Raw genomic sequence first — 22,309 nt, forward strand, 5'->3', positions numbered from 1 at the left:
ACTGAGGTCAGAAAAGAATGAAGTCCAGCTGACGGCTTGGTTCAGATAAGTGAAAACACTCAACTATACATGGAAGGAAGGCCGTCAGAAATCCTTCCCTCGTGGAGTCATGCATTGTTGGCCTTCACAGGCTGACTAATTCTTGCCATATTTTAGAAGGTCTTGACATAAGCCCACCTTGAGAACATCAGTACTTTGTTCTGCTGCTGGGGTTATGGACGATATTGGATTTCCTCTTTCCAGAAGATAAACTGTTGCCGTGAACAGGAATATCAAGTTAGCAACGCGAGGTGATCACAGATGCCTGAAAACGAGGTGGCCGTTGGAAGAGGCGAGCGGGACGTGGGGCCCAGCCCGACACATCGCAGATGTGGTCACAGAAAGCAGAAGCCCGCTTGTCCACTCCCCCGGGGGCCTTTCCACTCCGGGGCAGTGAGGGCACCTTTGCAACCGCCTGGCAAAGCTGACACTTAGAAATGATGTTTACATTCCAACGGGGCTGCAAAACTCTGATGCGGGAGAGGGACTGATTGACCGCTTGATTTCTGAGAACCAGAAAGATTCTGCAAAGAGGTAGAACCCAGGGGAGAGAGAACATTCACTCACTCACTCACTCACTCACTCACTCATTCATTCATTCATTCATGGAAGCACGCTCAAAAGTTTACTTTGTGCTGGTTCTTAGCAAGATGCGGAGGACACCCAGAGGCCCAGGCTTGGTCGACGGCCACGTGTGTGGAAGGTGGCCGGACACACGGGTCGTGAGGCTAACCTGCCACGGCAGAGGCTGTATAGCACAGGCCCGCAGCAGGCAGGCCAATGCTGTAACAGGGACAAGGGGCGGGGGGCCCTGGAGGTGATGTGAGGCTGTGCTTCACAGACCACTCAGGAAGGTGGTAAGGTGGGTGGGGGGACCCCCGATTCCTTTGTGTCCTGGGGGGTTGAAGAAGCCTCTTGACTCAGGGGCATATTCTACTCCGTCTTGCCTTTCTGAGATTTCCTAGTTTCTGTGGACTCAGCACCATAGACTTTAGGATCTGATTCTTCTCATAAGTTCAGTCTTTCCTCCCCAATTGCATCTGCAGCTCCTTCGGGACACGGAGCAGGGCAATGGGTACAAAGAAGGTGCTCCGTGGCTGAGCAACTGCAAATGCGTGGATCTTCACTTCCAAATGCAGAAAGCAGCCCCATCGGGGCATCTGGGGGGCTCAGTCGGTTAAATGTCTGCTTTCAGCTCCGATGGTGATCCGCGACCCCAGGCCTGTCCCCTGTTCATGCTCAGCAGGGCACCTGCTTCTCCCTCTCCCTCCTCCCCCCACCCTGTTCCTGCTCTTTCTCTCTCAACTAACTAACTAACTAACTAACTAACTAACTAACTAACTAACAACTAAAATCTTAAAAGAAAGGCAGCCCCATCGATATCAGCTCCTTATGGGGAACTAACAACTGAACACCGCAAAATTCAGCTGTTCATTCAACACAGGACCTTTTTCCCTTCAGACTGAACGTGGTGTCGCTCCTTTGGGACAATCCGGGGACCTACCAATCAGAGTCTGAGACTATTTGAAGGAGCTACCGTGCTAGCAGCACTGCCTTTTAGGAGTCTTTAGGGAGCTGCCGTCCTGAATAGTTAACAATGACCTATCTCCTGTAATGATTATTTGTGGGTGAGGGCCCCCCGATGCGTTGAAACAACAAATTCTCTGATGCATTTGATACTTCTTCCCAAATACTGTTTATAAATTTAAGTTGCTGTGTGCAGGAAGACAAGGTAGCTGGGCAAAGTCAGACTTCTGCCTCATGTGAATGATTTCAAGATTTATTTATTTTTTTATTTGAGAGAGAGAAAGAGAGAGCGTGCACAAGCGAGAGGGGCAGAGGGAGAGGGGAGAGAACCCCAAGCAGACTCCCCGCTGAGCACACAGCCTGAACCAGGCTCCATCTCATGACCCTGAGATCATGACCTGAGCCAAAACCGAGAGTTGGAGCTTAACCAACCGTGCCACCCAGGTGCCCGTGTAGTGTGAATGATTGCCAATCAGTGGATTCTGAGTCCATGAAATTTTGCCTTGGTTCCCAATAGGTTTTGCTTTGCCAAAGTGTGAGCTATGCTTGGGGAAAGGGAAGAAATGGAGGCAACGTTTTGGAGGATTAATCGACTTTGGGGGATGGTCCATAGAACACAAAATTCAGGGAAGTTCCACCTCCATCGCGTTGACCCACCAAGAGTACGTGTGTTACTAATAAGCATGCTGGGGCAGTGAGCATGCTTCTCGCTGCCTGCCTTTGGCATGGTGTCTCCACCTGAAGGGCAGGAGAATCATAGCCTTGTCTCTACCGAAAGGACGCCTTGCTCAGCATGAGTAGATCTGCTGAGCCCAGAGGGTGAGCCCAGAGCCCAGAGGGTGCCAGGTGCACCTCACAGGCTGCCTAGAAGTGGGCCCAGCTTGGCAGTGGTCATGCTGCTGGGAAGAGAAGCAGCTCCTCCTTCTTCACCGGGTCCCTCTCCTTGATGCATTCCTCACTAACCCACATCATGCTCCAGTACCAGGAGCAGCATCAGGAGGCAACTGCACCAAGGTGGAAGTGTGGGGTGGTGGGAAGCACCCCCTTCCGTATGGTTTGCATGTGATGACAGATCTAGGGGACTCGGGTCTATTTTTTTTTTTATTTTTTGATGAAAGATCCAGGAGTAAAAATTCATGTACAGAAGAAGCTGCTGTAAGATAACCCTGTTGGTTTTGTGGGTTTTTAAAATCATAGTGTCCCCAACTTCAGACTTTTTTAGGGCGCTTCTATTTTGGGGGGTGCTGCGCTTGAAGAAAGCCCATCTCAAACTACTTGTCCTTGAAGTAACAGACAAGGGCAGTGCTGCAGGATCAGCCGGGCCTGAAGTTCTGAGGGAAGCTTTGAAGTTGCCAGCGCACATGTTATGTATCTGTTTCTCACCTCTTTTTCAAAATCACCTGATGGGAATACAAATTATTTTTGCAATGCAGAAACACTTAGACATATGAGGCCAGGCTTCACTTTTATGGGCTTATTTTTCAAGGAGAGAAGCGCTGATGTGCGCCAGATGACAGTCACCTTTGAATCATCTGGTTGCATCTATAACCAGCCTGCACACCTCTTGCTAAATGTTTTCCTGTTTGTAGAAGCATGCTTGTGTGTTGAAAGAATTTCACAAGAGCGCTGGCCCATTTCTCCTATAGTCCTTCCCATATTTTATTGCCTGCTTTTGCTGATAAGAAATGCCTATGCGATGTGGGTTGAAACTGCATCGGGGACCAGTCAAAGAACCGAATCCGAGGAGAGTGTCTTTAAAAAGAAAATTTGTTTTGGCCTTTTTAACCTCGACACACTTTGTCCTCTTCACCAAGGATTTGATTCACGGAGCACACCACTCCGAGTGGTGACCGTGCTCCCTCATTCGCCCGGCCAGCGCTGGTTAACACCTAGATGGCCAGAAGAAATTAGTAATAATTTCTCTGTTTGCCATCAAAAACGTCCTGGTTTGGACCTAGGTTATAAAGGCAGGCTGCTCACTGCGCCCACTCTGGGGCATCTCCAGCTCACCCATTTTCTGGAACGGAGTCTCTCCCAGCCTTGACACGTGGCATTTACTTTGCACTTTTAGAGTTGCATCTTACCAGCTGATCTCGTGTGGGGCGACCATCCTGCTTATTTCAAAGTCATTCGTTGGTCCCATGACCAAATTTTTTGACCCCTGGCTCCTTCAGAAAAACCCAAAATGTCAAAGTGTCCCTGGTGCATCTGCACCAGTTTTCTATTGCCAACTTAGAATAGGGAGGCGTACTTCCCCTTATTTCTCGTGCCCTCAAATGTCTATGCAGGAAGGATGAGCATGATCTTTCGAGCATTACTCAGAGGGGATTGAAAATGCCTGGCTAGCGGGGCGTGTTTGGGCATCCCGGGCACCATGGTGCTCTCCCAGCAGGGCGACATGCTTGTGTCCTCATGTGTTATAATGGAGCTTGCTATTGCATCTTGCTGTCTGGTGCAGTTTTATCGTGTAATTTGCCCAGGTCCTTGAGGAATGTTTCATCACAAAGGCCTGCTCTTGCAATGCCCTAGGGAGTTGCTCTGTCTCTGTTTCCCCCGTGCTTTTTATTACCCCATGCTTAATGAACTTTTCCTGGTCGTTTCAACTGTCAGCGTCTGAAGTCCACTAGTGAATGCTGGTTGGCTTTCTCTGCCCTAAACTGTGGCAATTATAGTCCTTAATCACCATGAGAAATTTGAGGGAGAGGTAGACGCTTCCAAGACTCTGTCACAGCAGCAGCAGGAAGTAAGTCTGCAGAAAATGGAGGGAGACTATGGTCCATTCTATTCTGGTGGGACAGAATGTGGCGTGTCCCGGAAGGTCCCATGGAAATAAAGCCAAAAAGGGGGGAAAAAAGTGCTGCATTGATTTCTCCCTTCACGGCTATTGTTTCTGCTACACAATTGGCATTTGATCCATTCATTTTCAGGTTAATAAATCATTAATGGAATGCCTACTTTAGACCAGGCAGTGCCGAGGCATTGTTCCAGAGACTTCTAGATAATTATGAATGATTCAGTACTCTGAGATTAGTAGGATGACCAGCAGTGAACTGCTCCTAGAGAGTAGTCCCCAAAGAGGGAGATGGATCTAGGGTATAATGAAGGTGCACAGGAACACCCATCTCAGCCCGGGGAGGACCTAGGAAGCTGATAATTAACCAGGGAGCTAGCTGCACAATTTATGAAGGCAAGCAAAAGGCCTACCTTCCAGAATGACATGCCTAGGGAATCAGAAAGAGTTCCAAATGGTGACAGGAAAGATTCTTATGGGAACCTATGGACCATTCATTCATTCATTCCACAGTTTGTTATTGGGATCCTGCTTTGTGCTAAATGTGAAGCCCATCATTATGAGGATGAGGCTAGAGAGGCAGATGTGATCATGAAGAGCCTGGTATGTGGGTGGAAGGAGTACAGGCATTATCCAGAGAGCCATGTATAACCATGGCTTGGGAGGCCTTAACCATGAGACAACGTGATTAGACGTGTGTGTTGGGTGCAGTGTGAGAGCCGTGTTGGAGAGAACGCAGCCTGGAGACAGAGGGGTGGTCAGAGGAGAAATGATAGGCCACCGGCAGTAGGGATGGAAAGGAGTTGATCCATCAAGAGGTTCTGAGTCAATCAGATCTATCCATTGGCTGGAAAATGAAGGGCAAGTCTAGGATGAGCATCTGAATTCTCTTTGGGGTAACTGCCAGATGGTGATGTCATTACCCAGATTGTGGTGTGGACGAGATCACCCAGGAATGGAGCAGCGACCAACAGTAACTCTGTGAATGCTCACTCTGTGCTGAGTGCCCGACGAAGCACAAGACCCTCTCATCTTCAGTAGGACCCTATGAGAGGCCGCCATTAATGTCACCATTTTAGAGTGGGACTGGAAGGCAGAGGGCAGTTAAGTAGCTTGCCCAGGGCTGCACAGCATGGAGGAGGCCTTGGGGGCCGAGAGGAAGTGGGGCAAGCCGGAGGGAAGCCCAGCTCCCTTTCACTTGGCACCCTCCCGGGTTCCTGGTCTGATGGCTGCCCCATTACTGCTGAATGTTGACGCTCTCCTAGTGGGACAGGGAGGCCATATCTCAGAATAAGCCTGTCGCGAGCACAGGATGTGTACTCAAGGTGTACTGCCCCAGGGCTGTGAGACTCCCTCCCTCCTTCGAACCTCCAGTCAGGGGAAGGAAGCTCTGTACCTGGCTTCCTTCCAGTCCAAACCAACCTCCCATCTTGGTACATTGAGATCCCCACTCCCCTTGGAGGCTCGTTGTCAATGGCAACTTCTCTGGGAAGCTCCCCAGACTCCCAGTCAGACAGGGTCCCTGTCGCCTCTAGGCTTCCCTGGTGCTCTGCAAAAGCAGTTAACTCACGGATTCTTTCCCAGTCATCCATGTTTCTATCTCAATGTCCCAGAGAAAGACGCTCTTCCTTATTTATTTGTGTGCCCTGCATGTAGTAGGCACAGTAATATCAGTATTACTGGGTGCTCCATAATGGGATTCGAATGAAGGGAGAAAAGGTTCTGGAAGCTTCTCATCATCCCCTTTCCCTTTTATGGGTGATTGGGCAACTGAACTACCCTTGAAGGCTACCCTGATACTTCTTTGTGTTCTCTCTGTGTGTTCCCTGGGTTCTTTATGGCTTCCCCATCTGTGCCTTCTTTAGCCTGACATATATTAGAATTAGCTGTCCTGTGTGTCTGGGCCCTCCCCAGGCTCTAATTCTCGAGGGCTGGGCTCCTGTTCTCCCCTCTGACGGCCAAGTCCAGGACTTGTAACTCCGTAAGCGGTGGCCAGGTGGGGTGGAACGCCAGTCCCCCCGGAAAGCCCTCTCTGATTCTCCCCGGTTCGCCCCCTTGGCACACCCCATTCTCCCCGGGGCAGTCAGCTGCACCCTTTCATCCCATCCTAACCGGGGAGCAGGTGGCCCAGCCTTGCTCCACGTCCCCTCTGTGCTTCCTCCTGGTCTTCCCAGACCCAGACTCACACATGACACCACAGCGATATGGGCTTCAGCTCTGATCAAAGCTGAAAACGGCAGCTGAGACCTGAGCTGGCTGGTAAATGAGCAAAGACTTGCTTCAGCCAGTTGGGCCAGAGTCTGCAAAGAGCCGGTGCCAAGAGCCTTTGCCACAGTTGCAAGTCGGAGCCTTCTAAGCTATTCCTTAAAGAGAGATGATGCACGGGGGGGGGGGGGGGGGGGGGCAGGAAACGGCTGTGTTGCAGATGTGGGATGGCATCAAAGAGGCTCCCTGTGACCGAGGGGAGAGCAGTCGCATTTGTCATTGTGGATCTTATGCCAGGTTACAAACTCCCGCTCTCTTAATAAAGAGTGGAGGATGGTGGGAAAGGGGAGAGGGAAGGAGAGAGAATGCCTGTGTTTCTGTTACTTATTTCCAACACAAACATCTCAAGTAAGCTCATTGGGGTAATATTTTCAGTAGAAATATACGTATTTCTACTGGACACAATGCAAGAATTTTTTTGCTCATGGAATTTTCACTGGATAATAGGAGAAAAGGCATTTTTGGCTCCAATATGGATTTGACAAGTGTTTCCCCGAATGCCAGCAGGACAGAAGAGTGGAGCTGCTATGGGAATTTTAGAATTCTCAAGAGAACCCCAAGTTGTGCTTTCTATCGTTGCTAACCACACCGGAGTATGATCATGAGAGGGACCTCGGAGGTCTCATGTGAGACACCAGGGTTTGGTGAGCGTGGGCTCTCTGCCTTTCACTGGGCATCATGGTGATAATAGTCTGTTTGGCTCCTTTTGCATCATCTTCATTGTAGGTTTTGCTCTCTGGGCCTAAGACATGGATGTTTGGGCTCTCAGAGCAGGAAGACCCTCTGAATATGAGACTCCGGTGCCCAAGTAACACATGTACTGACGCCTCCCTGGGCAGCCCAAGTCGGAAGCCACCCAGCGCATCTCCTCTCTCTGCCGTAATCTCTGGTTGGCTAGACGCAGTTGTGATAGAGCGCACCATCGCCACCAAGGGAAAGGCAGTGTCTTCTACTCCACGTGACTGTGTTTTGAACTCAGCCCAGTGACGCTCCTCACCATCAGGCCGGATTCAATTGATTGCTTTGTAGAAGTGAATTATGTGACCTCCCTCATAAGACCACGCTAGAACTTTCCCCAGGGCCTTGAGATTGTCTTAGATATAAATATGACTCAACGCTCTCATGGTTACATTTTTTTTAAGCTTTTTTTTCCAATTAGGCTTGATGCTGGTTTTCTGTCTTAGTTCCTTTGAGCTAATCTTATTATCTTCAAAATGTAAAACTAGCCCATTCGGTTTTAAATTAATTTATATGTGGCAGATTGGTTTTAGGTGACTTCTTTTATGATGGCATCCTGCAGCGGGGGACCATGCTGACTTCTGAGAGCCTGTCCTGGGATTTGTTGGGAGTTCAGTTCATACCCTTTGAAAAGCTCCTCAAATGTTCACATTAACTAACTGATGGGGCTGATTGAAGATAACCTGGCCATCACTGAGCACAGGATGAGGGGCCTCATTTTCTTTGCAGTCCCATGTGTGTGTATTAGGTGTGTAGAGGGAGAAAGCTTTCCACTTTAAATCCTTCTTGATTTTTAGGGTTATATCCATTGAACTTTGACTCCACTTCACCTTTTCTGGTCACCTGAATTGTTATCATTGGTGGATCTGTATGTAACGTAAACCATGTAAATCAGATTGGACGTTTGGGTGGTTCAGGTAGAGGCTGGGAAGTTCACTTTGGTTACATTGGGAGGTAGCAGACTTGGTAGTTCATCAAAAAGCTCCCGTCTGGAGGCCTGAGAAGTGCTTTCAGTGCATCATTGGATTTGGGGAAATGAGGCAGAAGACTTCCTGTGAGCCAGCAGGCTGCCGCAGGAGAGGCAGTGACTCCAGGGGGAGACAGGAGGATGAGTACAGGTGAATCATCTAGCAGGGGACCGGTGACAGCATGAAGCTGGCTATAGGATGGTCCCAGAATGTGGCTGAAGTATGGCCAGAATGTAGCCTGGAGTCTGGAGCCTGAAGGGACACGAGCTTGGGCTGGGGCCAGAGAGGGAGCCGACTGTGTGTCAGAGCCATGGGAGAGGGCTTAGGACTGTCCAGAGCCCCTCGTGACACAGCAGACTGCGGCTCGCAGCCTGGAAGGATGGTGGACAGACCCCCTTATAGGACAGCTTCAGAAACTGGGGCCATTCTTTGCAAATATTTTGGCTCAGACACAGGCTTAAAACTAATTGACTCCTAATCCAAGACACTATTTTGCGGACCCCGAAGGGGAAAAGGCACGTATGTGTCTTGATGGCCTGGCCCGCTGATGCTACTTGTCATATCAGAGAGCAGAGAGGGTGAAGATTGAAAGCAAAAGACGGGAATACTTAAAAAGGACCAAGAAGTGGGAAAAGAAAGAGGAAATGAGCAAACAAGCACAATCAGATGGGAGAATAGATGTGGCCTTAGAATAATGACTGCAATGACTGTAGGGTGGATTTCTATTGTGGGGATTTTGGGGAGAGAGGATCTCCTTTTATAGTTTCTCCTAGGTCTGGTTTTAGACATTATTGGTCGAACTGTGGTTTTAATTTAAGGAGAACCTAAGCACAGTGTGAGGTAGTTTTCCAGCACTATGAACATCCTTACGCTTCTGGAGTGTTTCATTGAAAAGAGACACCCAGGCCATTTCTCTTTGAATTGTTGGGGTGATAGTTATATCCCCTCTTGGTTACTCCTCAAGAGCTTTTGCCCTCTCATTTTCCATCCCTGGGGATTGGGGGGAAGATTACAGTGATTGAGTTTGTTCCCAAAGTGGCCACGCCAGGGTTGGTCTCGGGGTTGGGAAGGGCACACGGTGTTTCGCACTAGATGCCCAAATGTCAAGTCAACAGTCACTGATCATTTTATTTCTCTCCGTTTATGCCAAGTGGATGACATCTGAGCCAATGGGTAGAGCAGAGTTTCTGTTAGGAAGGGATGTTGACATCAGGTTTCCAACCAGTAGATCTGGAGCAGGGACCCTGGATGTCTGTCTTCCGTGGATGTCTGGGATTTTATTTGCCGACTCAAAAAGAGAGGCTGCATATTTCAGAGGACACTGATTATCAAGGAGTCTACAGGCAACCGTGCCACGAACCTTGTGGATGGGTGAAGGAAGGTGCACAGATCTGGGAGGGTAAAAGGCACTGACTGGGTAAGGCTGTGATTTATGGTTGCCAGTTGGCACATGCCCAGGAGTCTGGGTGGAGAGGGCAGGGGAGAGAAGATCTGCTCTAATGAGTTAAGCTTTCTCTAAATGCTGTCTGAAAACATTGAAACAAGCTGGCAAGAATCACAAATGAAGAGAAAAGCCCTGGTTAAGGTGAGTCTGCAGTCATTACAGGGACCGCTCCAGCACCCTGGTGGGGGCTGAGGTCACCTCTGTCCTCACAGACACTGCAGCTCCCAAAGTGCTGCCCTGGCCACCCAGCAATGGACAGCTCACTGCTGGAGACCTGGAGTCAAAGTGGTGATGACTGTAGATGTGAAAGACCATCCCGTCCTTCCTCTGCATGCACTTGACCAGCACATTCTTTTCCACGGGAGTGATGGCATTCTGTGAGTGGGGGCAGCAAAGTGCCCTGTTGGAGGGCAGGCCTGTATTCTGGCCCATGGGCAGCCAGGGGCTACTGCATTTGGAGCCGCACTGCAGGGAGACGGTGGGAGGCCCACATACAGGGTGCAGGCGCTCCAGGATCTACAGGCCCAAATGCACAGATGCACATAGTGGGGTTTTTGCTGGGAGGGCAGGCAAGGGGCCTCGATTTTAGGAGGATCCCAGAGGGCCCATCATTTACCAGCTCCCCCCCCCCCCCTTATTCCCAATCAGCCCCTCTGCTCATCTCTGCTTGGCTCCCTTCAACTCAAGTCTGTATCAGGCCTCCTGGTCTCAGTGTTCCCTCCTGGCCTAACTAGGTACTCTTTGGTGCATGGGACTTCCAGTTTCACTCTGCCTTCCAGTTCTGCACCCTGTGGGTTGACGACACCTCCTCCTTCAGCCAGGGCCCCAGGAAACCAGCCACCCGCTTCCCACAAGCTCGGTTTCCCTGGTTGGCAGTTGGATAAGGAAGGAAGGGAGGCTTATGGGTAGAGAATGAACTTCCCAAGAAATGAAGGTGATTTTGGTGACTTCTGCCTCTTACGATCTTGGAATAGTGGGCCCTGATTCTGGTTCTATGGTGTTATCAGCTACATCAAACCCCAAAGTCTGTGTAAGGCAAGAGGGGCCACAGTCATGAGATTGTTGAGGCATGAACCCGGGGAGAGAGGGATGAGGGGGGAGCCTGGTATAGGGAGGAGATGGCCCAACAAATGATCACCAGGGCAGACTCCAGGTGCATTTGGGGTTGGGGGAAGTGTCCGTGGCTGGTGGACTGTGACAGGCATGGTTCTGGGAGCTGCATTTGGGTGGGTGCTATGATGAGGGAATGAGGTAAGCCTACATCTCTGCTGCTAAGGGGCAGAGGTGAGCCTGTGGATGGTCTGGATGCCTCTGCTTGAAAGACTCTATGTCTAGTTTCCTTCTGTGAGGAAGGAGGAAGAAAAGGAGAGAGGAGGAAGTCCTATGAGCAGCCAGGGTGACAAAGGGCTTAAGTGGAGCATCTATTTTCCGAGAATCTGCTAATTCCCACTCTGCAGAGCCCGAGAATTTCATCCAAGTGCTAATGTTGAGACCTGTCAGCCCTGCTCCTGAAGCCGGTCATCTGGTAACGCTGAGATGCAAGCACAGCTTAGCATCACTTTCTGCCTTCTTTTAAAAGCAATTAAATGTGATCCAATTGGGGTCCCAGAGACAAATAATTTGAGGCCAATTCCCCGCGGAGCAGGTAACTGTAATTTGTGGGCTATGCAAAATATCTCACATTTTGAAGCACAGAAAAAAATGAATAAAGTCAACTTAGAATTTAAGAAAGGCTCTCTGGCATGCATTTTAAGACGTGGAGCCGTGTACTGCAGTAAATCTAAATTTAGAGGTGGAAAATTAGAACAAAGCTACCTATTTATTAACTCACCACTTTGTAATGAACTGTTGTCTGGTTATGGGTAGGTCTCTGGATAGTTGACACATACTACCTTCCCTATTGAAACCATAAAATGTACATTTTCTTGAGCATCTTGTCTTTGATGAACTTTCCTATGTGCTCTATTTTAAGAACGGTGTTTCCTTTTCATCCCATTTCTTTACTAAATATATATTTCCAGGATTTTATACTTTTCCATTGTGGAAGCAACTTGGCTTCGCTGTGATTCTCTTGGTGTTCCCAGGTATTGCGCAATTACTGGCTGCCAATTACTCTTTTATTAAAGGATACTCTAAGGCTTATTTTAAAAGCATTTCTCCCCCGAAAACTGACACAACAGAAGGCCTTCGTGATAGTCATGCCAATCCTAAATGAGAGTCACGTCTGCGCTAAAAGGCTGGAGGCTTTGCCTCCAAACAAATGCGGAACACTGCAGAGAGGCCTGGCTCAGAACAGCCCTCCTCGCTGCTGACTGGAGAGGGGAGAGCATGCAATAAATGATGCAGTGCTGGAAAGCAGTGGCTCACCTCTCCGTTGGGAGAAAAATTGTAAAAGTGGGTGTGTTTCTCCCTAGAGAGGTGGTTCTTAAATTTGAAAAGTGTAAGAGTAGATCAAGTATCAGAAGGAGCAAATGGAGAGTGTAAGTCATTCATGTATTCCTTTGTTCCATTGAAAAGATTTGTCTCATCGTCATTTAGGTGGTATTCAGATGAAACGAGTCTGGGTATTCACTGTGCTTCTACTGCAAGGACAACTGGTTGTTAAGAGAACGGTGGTGGTGGCTGCGCCTGGGGTAGGACAGCACCTGCATCTACTCATTGACCTTGGTCAAGTTAGTTAGCGTCTCTAAGGCCTCAGTTTGCCTGCAGAGGAGAGCCAAACAATGATATAGATAATACATGGAAGATGGTTGGTGAAGTGCTTGAGTGGGTGGGGTCATGGTGCTCTAAGAGGATACTACAGGTCAGAGAGAGCAAGAAAGCTTCCTGGAGAAATGATATTGGGCTGTGATCTAAGGGATGAGTGAGGGCTGATGAGGGGGTGGTGCGAACGAGTGAGCAGCATGGGTGAAGGCCCTGTGGTCAGAGGGACTAAGGCAAGTGGGAGGAACAGCAAGGCCAGTGTGTTTGGAGGTCAGAGAGTCAATCGTAGGAACCAGAACATGTAGAGTCTTGTGTGCCAAGTTCAGAGGTTGTGCTTTATCTTAAGAGCACTAGAAAGCTAGTGAAGGGCTTCAAAGGGTGTGTGTGTACACAAGTGCACGTGTGTGAGTGTGTGGGCAGGTTGATGTGAGGATGATGATCACGACTTGATGTGTGCTTGGCTGGATCCCTGGGATTGCAGGTCAGTGAACCGAGTGGATGCAGGAAAGCTAGCGGGCATCAGCAGCAGCCATCCAGGTGGGACACAGTGGTAATTTGTGCAAGGAAATGGTATGGAGATTGGAAAGAAGTGGGTGGATCTGAACATATTGTGGATGTCAACTGCAGGGTTTGGCAATGGTTTGGTCAGAAGCCATTGGAAAGAGTGAAGCGTAAAGAATGGCCTGTGGGCTCCACCCAGATAAATGGTAGCCATTCCCTGAGGCAGCCAAGGGTGCTGGGAGGGGACAAGGATTAGGAGGGAGGCCATGGATTCGGGTTACATTTCAGGTGTCTGAGTTGCCTTGGACGTGTCCTAAGGAGAGGACAGCCAGGCAGTGAGACGGATGTGAAATGCAGAGAGCTTTGGGCTGAGTCATGCGTTCTGAGGTGTCCATGCTGGGAGGTGGTTGGAGCTGAGTGTGGCTGAGCTTTCCCAGGGAAAGGGTCCAGCAGGAGAGGAGGTGGATCTGGAGTTGGGCCTTGAGGAGCTCTAGCAGCGAGTGGCTTGGGGAAGGTCAGAGAAGGCAGCAGGGAAGGTGAGGCTGGAGAGGTAGCATTTAGACAGAACAAGAGGGGGTTTCTGGGGTGGGAACATGGTAGGCAGTGCTGAAGGCTCCTGTGGGGTGAGGTGAGATGAGGAAGGAACATTTTGGGTTGGACTTTGAGAGATTGAGGTTGTTGGCGATTTTTGATCACACTGGGATTTTGTAGAAAACAACCTTCAGGTCGTGTCAGAAGAGACTCTGACAGAGGCCGAATGAAATGAGATAATCTCAGCAGAGCACTGGTACGTTCAAGGTACACGAGTACAGAGAACTATTTCTCTTATTTTCTATAAGAAGGAGAGTTTATAATTGGTATATCAGATTTTTTTCACCCTTGGCACTGCTGACACTCTGGGCAGGATGATTCCTGGTTGTGAGGGCTGTTGTGTGCATTGCAGGCTATCTAGAAGCATCTCTGGCCTTCATCCATGCAACACCAGGAGTGACAATAAAAAGTGGCATTTTCACATTTCTTCGGGGAGTGGGGATGAGGGAGTGGTGGGCAAAATTGCCTCTGGTTAAGTTGAAATAAAATAATTTTTTTTTTAGAAATGAATTTGATGAGCTCATATTTGTTTTCTAAATTTTGTAAACAGATTGCTGGAAGGGTTTGGCATCCTTGGAATGGCTATGATGTCAAAAATAGAAGCCACAGGAGGGGAAAAGATAATTGATTTCCTATCAGAATAGCATAGTTGACATCCAATACGCAGGTACTGTGGAAACAAAATTAAAAACTTGGATGGGTTTTCTAAAGGTTTTCTAATTCTTTAGGAAGCACGAAAGCAGACAATTTATGTCCTACAAGAAAAAGAAGTCACAATCCACACCTAGGGGACAAAATCTGCCAGCTGACCCCCCCCCCCCCCCACTTTGGGGCTTATGCTTTAAAACAAACTTTTGTTAATATTTATGAAGACACTTAATGCCTTTTGGTGTTAAAAAAATCGAAATGAACATTGCTAACAGGATGGTGCCCTATCTCCCAAAACATATAATCTCCCTTTTGGGGTTGGCAAAGTTCGCAAAATAAATCTCATCCAGCACCACACACCGACGGCAGTATTTATCTCCGACACCCTGTGCTATTGAAATTCTTGACGCCTTATAGCTGACTTCAGCAAACAAATTTAACAACCTAGTTAAAACCAAATAGTTTTATAGAGACGCTGTAACTTCTTTTTACCTTATAAGAGGACAGATTAGGGAAGCAGACAATAAAAGTCCTGTGGTTGCTCATATACTCTGTACCACTGCAGAACATTAATGTGCGGACACCAGCCTAAGAGGCAGCCCAGGACGACTGGGTTTCTAGAATTCAGAGCTCCCTCCTCCCAGCCCTCCTCTGTGCCAGAACAGAGGGCTTTTTAATTTCCTGCTGTACTGCACAGTTTTACAGGAACATTTGCTTACTATTTTTTTTACCCTAAATGAACTATTATGAAAACTGTGCTAATCAGCTCTGATGGGATGCTGCGAGAAAGAGCCCACTAAAAATAAAAAATTAAATAAAAAATTAAAAAAGAAAAAAAGAAAAGAAAAGAAAAGAAAGAGCCCACTGCCCGACAGGCTGGGGAGGACTCCTTTCTCCAGGAGAAGCTATTCACGCCGAAACAGGAGCTCTAGTCCGTTCGGGTTGGACAAGCTCACAAAATAGGACTCCTGGGCCCTTGGAAGAGGAACCACAGATTTTCTCGGCTTTCTTTTTCTCTAAATGAGTCGAAGAGGGCCGTTCTTTTGTTTCACAAAGCTCGCAGCTCAATTTCTGTGTTGATTTGGCCTCATCGTGTTACAGACGCTGAGCATTCTGTACGGAGAACGTGGAGAATCGGCCAGAAGATCTGCTACAAGGTTATGACCCAGAACCATAAAGGAAATGATAAAGGGGAAGGGCTCGTTTTTACAGGCCTCCTCTTAGCAGCTACGGGCCACTGAGGGCAGAGTTCTTCAGGTGGCGTGCAAGGAGTTGTCCTCATTCTCCCCAGGATGGTGGAAACCCCCTCATGGGCTCATCTAGACCATGAGTCTCCTGATGGGTGCGTTAGGGTTTCCAAGAGAAACAGAACCAAAAGGCTGTGCGTATATGGATAGATATAAAGGGAACTGGTTCAAGCAATGATGGAGTCCCCCGATCGGCCCCCCGGTCAAGCCCGTGGTGTAACTCAACCCGAGTCTAAAGGCCAGCGGCCCCGGCGGGCAGAGCGTGCAGCCTCCAGTCTAGATCTGAGAGCCTGCGGAGGGGGTCTGACCGAGGCCCGCCCCCGGCCCGCATCCCTGCCTCAACTTCCTCGCCGCGCTCGACTTCCTTCTCCCCGCCCGCTGGCCTCACGGCTTCTCCCAAACCTCACTGACAAGCTAGAAACCCACAGGGGAGCCTGCGGTCGGAGCCTGGGCCTGCGGAGGGGAAGGGAGCCATCTATGTCTGGCTCCGAAAAATGGCTCCTGCCGGGAGCTTCTGCGGGTGACCCTGCTCATGGGCGCAGTCACCCTTCACCCAAGGGGCTCCCGGGCCCCGGCCTGGAGCGGTTACCCAGGAACAAGAAGAGCAAGTGTGTCACGCGGCAGGCACAGGATTTGAACCCAGGTCTGGCTGGTTGCCTCCTTCCACCCAGACTGTCTTTCCTTTTTTTCCCTAAATTTTATTTATTCATGAGACACACAGAGAGAGGCAGAGACACAGGCAGAGGGAGAAGCAGGCTCCATGCAGGGAGCCCGATGCGGGGCTCGATCCCAGGACCCCGGGATCACGCCCTGAGCCAAAGGCAAACGCTGAACCGCTGAGCCCCCCAGATGTCCCCACCCAGACTTTCCGACATGGAAGATGCAACAGCAAATGCTGGGAAGGGGTTTCAATAACGACTTTCATTTCATCAGGTTATAAAGTGCCCCACTTTAGGATTGACCCCCCCCAAGTCAGTGTCAAGGAGGAAGCCAGCTTTGGGGGGCTCGCGACGCAGCCTCTGTGCTGTGGAAGCATTTCTTTCTTCTTTTATGTATTTTTCCTTTCAGGGGGAGAGAGTGCTCTTCCCTGTTAGTACTAAAGAAACAAACAAAAATCAACCTTTTTTTTTCTTCTTAAAATACACCTTCTAAGCTATTTTGATGCCCTTGCTCCAGAAGCATCATGAAGCACTTACACCCTGGGGCGTGTACCTGAAGCATCATGAAGCACTTACACCCTGGGGCGTGTACCTACGCTTACAGGCAAGGATGATCATTCGAGAAGGAACCAGTTCCTCTTAATAGTGGGTTTACGGATGCTTCAGCTCTAACTTGTTTCCGATTCTATCACGCTCACATTTTATTTCATGAATGTCTCCTCCAGCCCGAGCCTCCAGAGTCTTCCTCAAGGGTGTCGGACACTCTGTCCCATGTCCTAGACCGGACACCTGGGTCGTGGGGGCTGTGTGCTGTGTCCTTCCTCTTGCCCCCCACCCGGGTGGCTGCTGAGTCCTCCCGTCGGGCCTCCCCCATGCTGTCCCTCCCGAGAACCATCGCCAATGCACACCTTCGCTTGCTAAGGACGGAGACCACCAAGAGTGCCCTGGTGGCTGTGTACAGAAGCCCCCCAGCCTGCATCCCAGGGTGTGTGCCCCAAGGCAGGGCAGAGTGGATGAAGGATGATGGACCAACAGAGTGAGCCCAGTGGGCAGGTAGAGGCGAGGAGAGCCAGGCGGGTGGGCCTGTCCCGGGGCCCCCAGGTTGTCTGAGCTGGTGGCCGCTACCGGTGCACTGGGCTCTGGGCCTCCTGGACAGGAACGCTCTGGATCTGTTCCCCCAGACCTGGCCCTGGAGCTGGACCCCTCGGTGAGCCTGAAAGAATTAGGTTGCATCTAATTGAGTTCTGGGCACCCAGTGTTTCCATTAGCAAGGAATACACTCAGTTCTGGAACACCAGGTCTCCACGGGCCATTTGCTTCTTTGTCTCCTGAGGACTTCCAGCTTCCAAGAATTTGCTCGAGGCGGGGCAGCCTACCACTGTCCTGCACCCCCCAGCAGGACGGCAGGGGGTAGTCAGCATTTGGAGACTGGCTCATCCTGACTGAAATACATGGCATATTCCGACTGAGTACGCCTCGCTTTTTGCCTCGTAGGCATTAGTCAAAGGAATCCTTTCCCTGAGCATATTTGCCTGCCCTCCTCCTGAGTAGGATTTTATTATTTCTTCTTCAGGAGTACTTACCTCCTTACAGCATGGCTCGAGATGGGAAGGAACTACACAGGACAACCGCAAGGGCTTTGCAGCTCTAAAATCTTGTGCTTCTTTGATTCTAAAAAGAGATTTTCTTATAGGAATTTGCCTAAGGTAAGAAGTGATTTCTGACTGTCCGGGGCATTGAGATATCCCTAAGCAGTTTCCCTCGCAGGCTGTGACCCTCAGGGGGACCCCTTGAGGGAGTGGGCCTCCCAGAGTATGCACTGTGGGGTGAGGATCGGGGTGGGGGTCGGGGTGAAGGGCTGGGAGAGTGTGTGTGCCGAGCAGAGGGCCCACCCTGGGAAGGGAGGCCACAGGCCGAAGGAACACTGGCTGGTTTTTAGGGAGGTGTAATGAGATTGCAAGTGGTGTTTGGCCTGGGCCCTTGTCCCTCCTAGGAGTAGCAGAGGACCTCCCAGGGGCTAGCTCAGGACAACCCCTCTCTCTCTCTAGGACTTTCTGTCTGCTGCATAAAAAGTATTTGATTGCTTTGGCTAGACGGGACACTTTTTCAACCTTGAGAGCTCATAGTGGATTTACCATTTCTTGGCCCTTTGAGGCAAGACCAAGGGCTCTTTATTGGGAGGCTGGCCCGTAAGACCAGTTGTTGTGTTTACGTCCACGCCGTCTCTTTCTAGCTCTGCCCTGACTCTCCGCTGTGGGACTACCTCCAGGCCTCAGGGGTTCTGGTCAGGTTTCATGGGTGGCACACGTCAGGGGACCTCTGACTCTACGAGGTGGCCGGGATCTTGTCCTGCTCTTTGCAAGCCTTGAAGACCAAGACCGCCGTGTTCTCTAGAAAGAAATGCCAACCCTTTCCTTGTACTTCACCTCTTCCAGATGTCTGGAGCGAGGAAGTAATGTGTGGTGCATGCAAGCTACCTTAACCTCAGTGTCGCCCTCAGTGTCCTGGACATCCATAGGACATCCTATGACCTGTAACCCCCGTTTCCTGAACCAGCTGGGCACTCTCTGCACGCTCCATCCGCTTCCCCTGGAATTCGCTGGTTCAGCCGGCCCACTGCATTGCATCCCTCCTTAAGTGTTAAACATCTGCACAGGCACCTTGTCTCGCGGCCGAGAGGCCCGGCTTCTCTGTCCGTGTCCATCGTTGACTGGATATGTGTCCCTCACTGCAACTTAGCCTCACTCAGAGTCCTTTTCTCACTTGGAAAAGGGCAATTTATAAGGCCATCCCTCTTTTGCAGGTAAATGCTCGACATTTAGTTTGTTCTCATGCCCATGAACAAGGGCAGCGCCCTCCCCCTCCCCACTAAGTATGAATCCAGCCCATGTCCCTGAGCCTTTTCTATGTCCCCAAGCACACTCTGTTCAATGTTCTACTTAGGCTTCAGGAGGGAATCATTACATTTTTTTTCTTAATTAGAAAAAAATAGGAGTTCAATACTATTTACAGTTTCCACTACTTCGGCAGTTTCTGCCCCCTTGCAGGAGCCGGGGGTGGGGATGCCTTATCAGACTGGCTCGGGGGCTGGCATCACTCCCCACGGTTTCATAGAGCTGTTTGTCCTGGATGTCCCTCTCCTACTAGAGCATCAGCCAGTCAGAGCAGAAGGCAGGCAGGCAGGCGGGGATAGAGGAGTGATTCGGTGCTCGTGACACTTGACCCAAGAGTTTCAAAGTCATTAATACACCCAGCGGTCCCCTCTCCTCCTCCAGATGGGGTTGAGAATCTCCTGTTGTGCAACACTTTCTTTCTTTCAATTTGAAGAATCTTGTAACTGAAGCTCAGATTTAGAAGAATAAATTTTATATCACTTTTTTTTTTTTTTCCGTGACTGGTGGAAAGTTTGGGATACAGACTGCTGGTTAAAATTTGAGGATGTGACGGGGTCAAATTGTGCATTTTCTGATGGCTCAGTTCCTATTTATAGTACGACAAGGACTTTCCTTCACTGCGAGCCAAGGTGGGATTTCCATGATTGACTAACGGGAAGTAATTCGTTTCTTGCTGCCTTTCTCTTATTCCTGAACTCTCTTTTTGTCCTGTGCTCTCTCTTCCCGTTCAGTTCCAATTATGACCTTTCTCTGTCAAGGACATTTCTTGTGATTAAGAGCTTATATCTGCTGCTTTCCAACAGAAGCCTATCCAAATAGCTGTTTGGATAGATCTAGGACAGATCAAAATGCTAAAAATAGCCTGGTTTTCCTTTCCTCTGGATGGAAACCTATGGAAGAGTTTTAATGGATGACATCTGACTTGTTCTCATTATTACAGATTATCCAGACCTGAGTGCTCGTCCTCGAGAAGTCTAGATCTTTTTGGTATTAAAGAAAACATGAAAAGCTTGAGCAAACTACCTAGCTCCCCCTAATCCTTTCTGTTTTACACAGATTGAAGATAGCTGGCCATCAGGAAAACACACAGGGAAACACGAGGGACTTTGATCCTGAGAGGGGCTCTGAGTCTTCGTGCAATGGGTGGGATACCAATAAGAATGTCTTGTGTTAAGCCAGTTTCATTCTGGGTGAGGTCTATACTTGAAGTTCCTCTGCTAACCTGACTCTGTTTGCAGGTGGGGCAGGAGGATGGAGAACCTTGACCAACAGCCCGCCCACCTTGGGTCCCTTTCTGTAACCACAAAGGCTACGGTGGAAGTGCAACTGTAGGTCTTGTGGAAGTGAAAACTGCAGTGGTACCCCCAGTGTTTATTTTGGGGCTTCTGACTTGGGACTCTACTCACCTATCTGAAGGGCTGGCTTGATGTGGGCTTATTTTGGACTTTTCTTTATAGGACTCAAAAGCCTTCGTTTGTAACCTTATCTTAGTTAGTAAGATCTATCGGTGTTAGAAGCAAAGATATCTTCAACTATAGTTTTCCCAACCTTGCATTTTTTTTTGCCCCACATTCTGTGGTCACCGGTAGAACTGCCCTGAGTTCTGGTCTTATTACCAGAATGTAGCCTGTGTCTAAAAACCGGAGTCCAGGAATGCCTCATCTGGTGGGTTTGGACTGCTGCATCCCCAGAGGTAAATCAAAACACAGACAATAACAACTGCCTCCCTCGTTCCCTTATCCTTCATAAGGGCAGAAACTGGACTTTTTTCCCCAAATTTTTTATTTAAATTCAATTTGCCAACATATAGTATAACACCCAGTGTTCAGTCCGTCAAGTGCCCTACTTAGTACCTGTTACCTAGTCACCCCATCCCTCCCACCTTCTGCAACCCTTTGTTTGTTTCCCAGAGTTTAGAGTCTCTCATGGTTTGTCTTCCTCTCTAATTTTCAGAAATTGAACTTAAAGCAGCTGAAAGCACTTAAAAGTATTTAACTTCTGTTTTTTTTAATTGATTTTTAAATGATCTGTTCTGAGGTCCAGTTAGAACATAATGTAGAATTTGACTAGAGAAAAACCAGTGTGACTTGTGTGACCTGCTTCAACCACTTCAGGTGTAACTGTGGTGATACCACTTTCAAGTTTCCAGGCAATTTATTGCACATGCACATGCCCTTGTGGGACCTGCCTCTTGAGGGTATCCTCCAAAATGTGTGTAAATTTGGAAGAAGGGATAACTTAGTCCAAAGATGTTCAGCTAATTATGCTTCTAAATGTAGCCATAGAAGGAATTGGAGAGTTGCTCAATCCCCACTATTGCACCTGTCCCTTACTATCACCTGGTATCCCTGCTTCAGAGCCCTATTGACGCTTGTCCATTATGTGTTATGTCCTATGTTCTCCACCCTATACAGGCTGGGGTGATGGTCCACTCGGGGTACAGTTCTAGTTCACAAGGGTAGACTTAGCCAGATTTTCCCTGGAACAGGACACAGTGCCTGGGCGCTGTGCTCTGAGGAGTTACCAGCACAGGCTACGCCAGAACGATCCTCCCCAACAAGGCTTAGACCTCATATTGAGCCCCAGTCAACAAATAGACTCCCAATGACTTGCTAGGTGAATTCTGCTTTGGGACTCTTGATATCTTCTCTTACAGTCCTTGGGTCAGGGTTACCATTGTTCTTCCTGACTTAATTTTGAACGTCTGACTCTCTTGTTTCTTCCTCAAAAGGCTTTGGGATTTTTCCCTGTGTCTCTTAGGCTGTCTTTAGTGGCCAGTTCTTCATACCAAGTGGAAGGAGGTGTTTGCTTTTGTTCAAACACAAAATGTCCATTAGGTTCCAAAAGAGACCCTCAAGTGAAGCATCATTGAACAAAGATGTTTTCTGAAGTGGATTTGTATCACACACAAAGAAGGATGTGTGTGTCTGTGGTGAATAATGGGGGGTTGGGTGGGTAGGAAATATTTTTGATATTCAGTTGCAACCTATTCAAAACCACACTGATAATGGTTTTCATACAGAGCTCATGATCTCTGGGCTGTGGACACCTAATCTCTCTACAAACTCTTCAGTATCAGAAAGCCTCGCAAGTTATTTGTTGGTAAGTTAACCCATCTTTCTAATGCTTCAAAACTAGTTTCTAATATTTAGGTAATTCCTTTTCCTAAGAGCAAATTCTTCAAAGTTTGGAGGAAAATTAAAAAAAAATTTTTTTGGAATATTTTTAAAAAAATGACTTTTGAATTTCCAATATTAATAAGCGGGCCTATGTTAAAGATTAATTTTTTACAAA

The 22,309-nt window shown here is 48.8% G+C and overlaps 1 long non-coding RNA gene across 32 annotated transcripts in view; it reads left to right on the top strand.

The window, feature by feature from the left end:
* LOC140601793 (uncharacterized) overlaps positions 1-22,309 on the top strand; it is a 277,650-nt gene that overhangs the window by 133,053 nt on the left and 122,288 nt on the right. For 11 of the 32 annotated variants that reach the window (XR_012004870.1, XR_012004878.1, XR_012004885.1 and 8 more), the window contains one exon: positions 22,038-22,117. The exons of 5 other annotated variants lie outside the window; for them this stretch is intronic. This is a non-coding gene — a long non-coding RNA (uncharacterized lncRNA). Of the gene's footprint in view, positions 1-17,336; positions 17,828-18,556; positions 22,118-22,309 lie in introns of those variants that run through there. 16 more of the 32 variants (XR_012004863.1, XR_012004871.1, XR_012004872.1 and 13 more) reach the window with 8 other exon arrangements.

This window comes from Canis lupus, chromosome 12 (genome assembly GCF_048164855.1).
Source record: "Canis lupus baileyi chromosome 12, mCanLup2.hap1, whole genome shotgun sequence".
In the NCBI taxonomy this organism is placed as follows: Eukaryota; Metazoa; Chordata; class Mammalia; order Carnivora; family Canidae; genus Canis; species Canis lupus.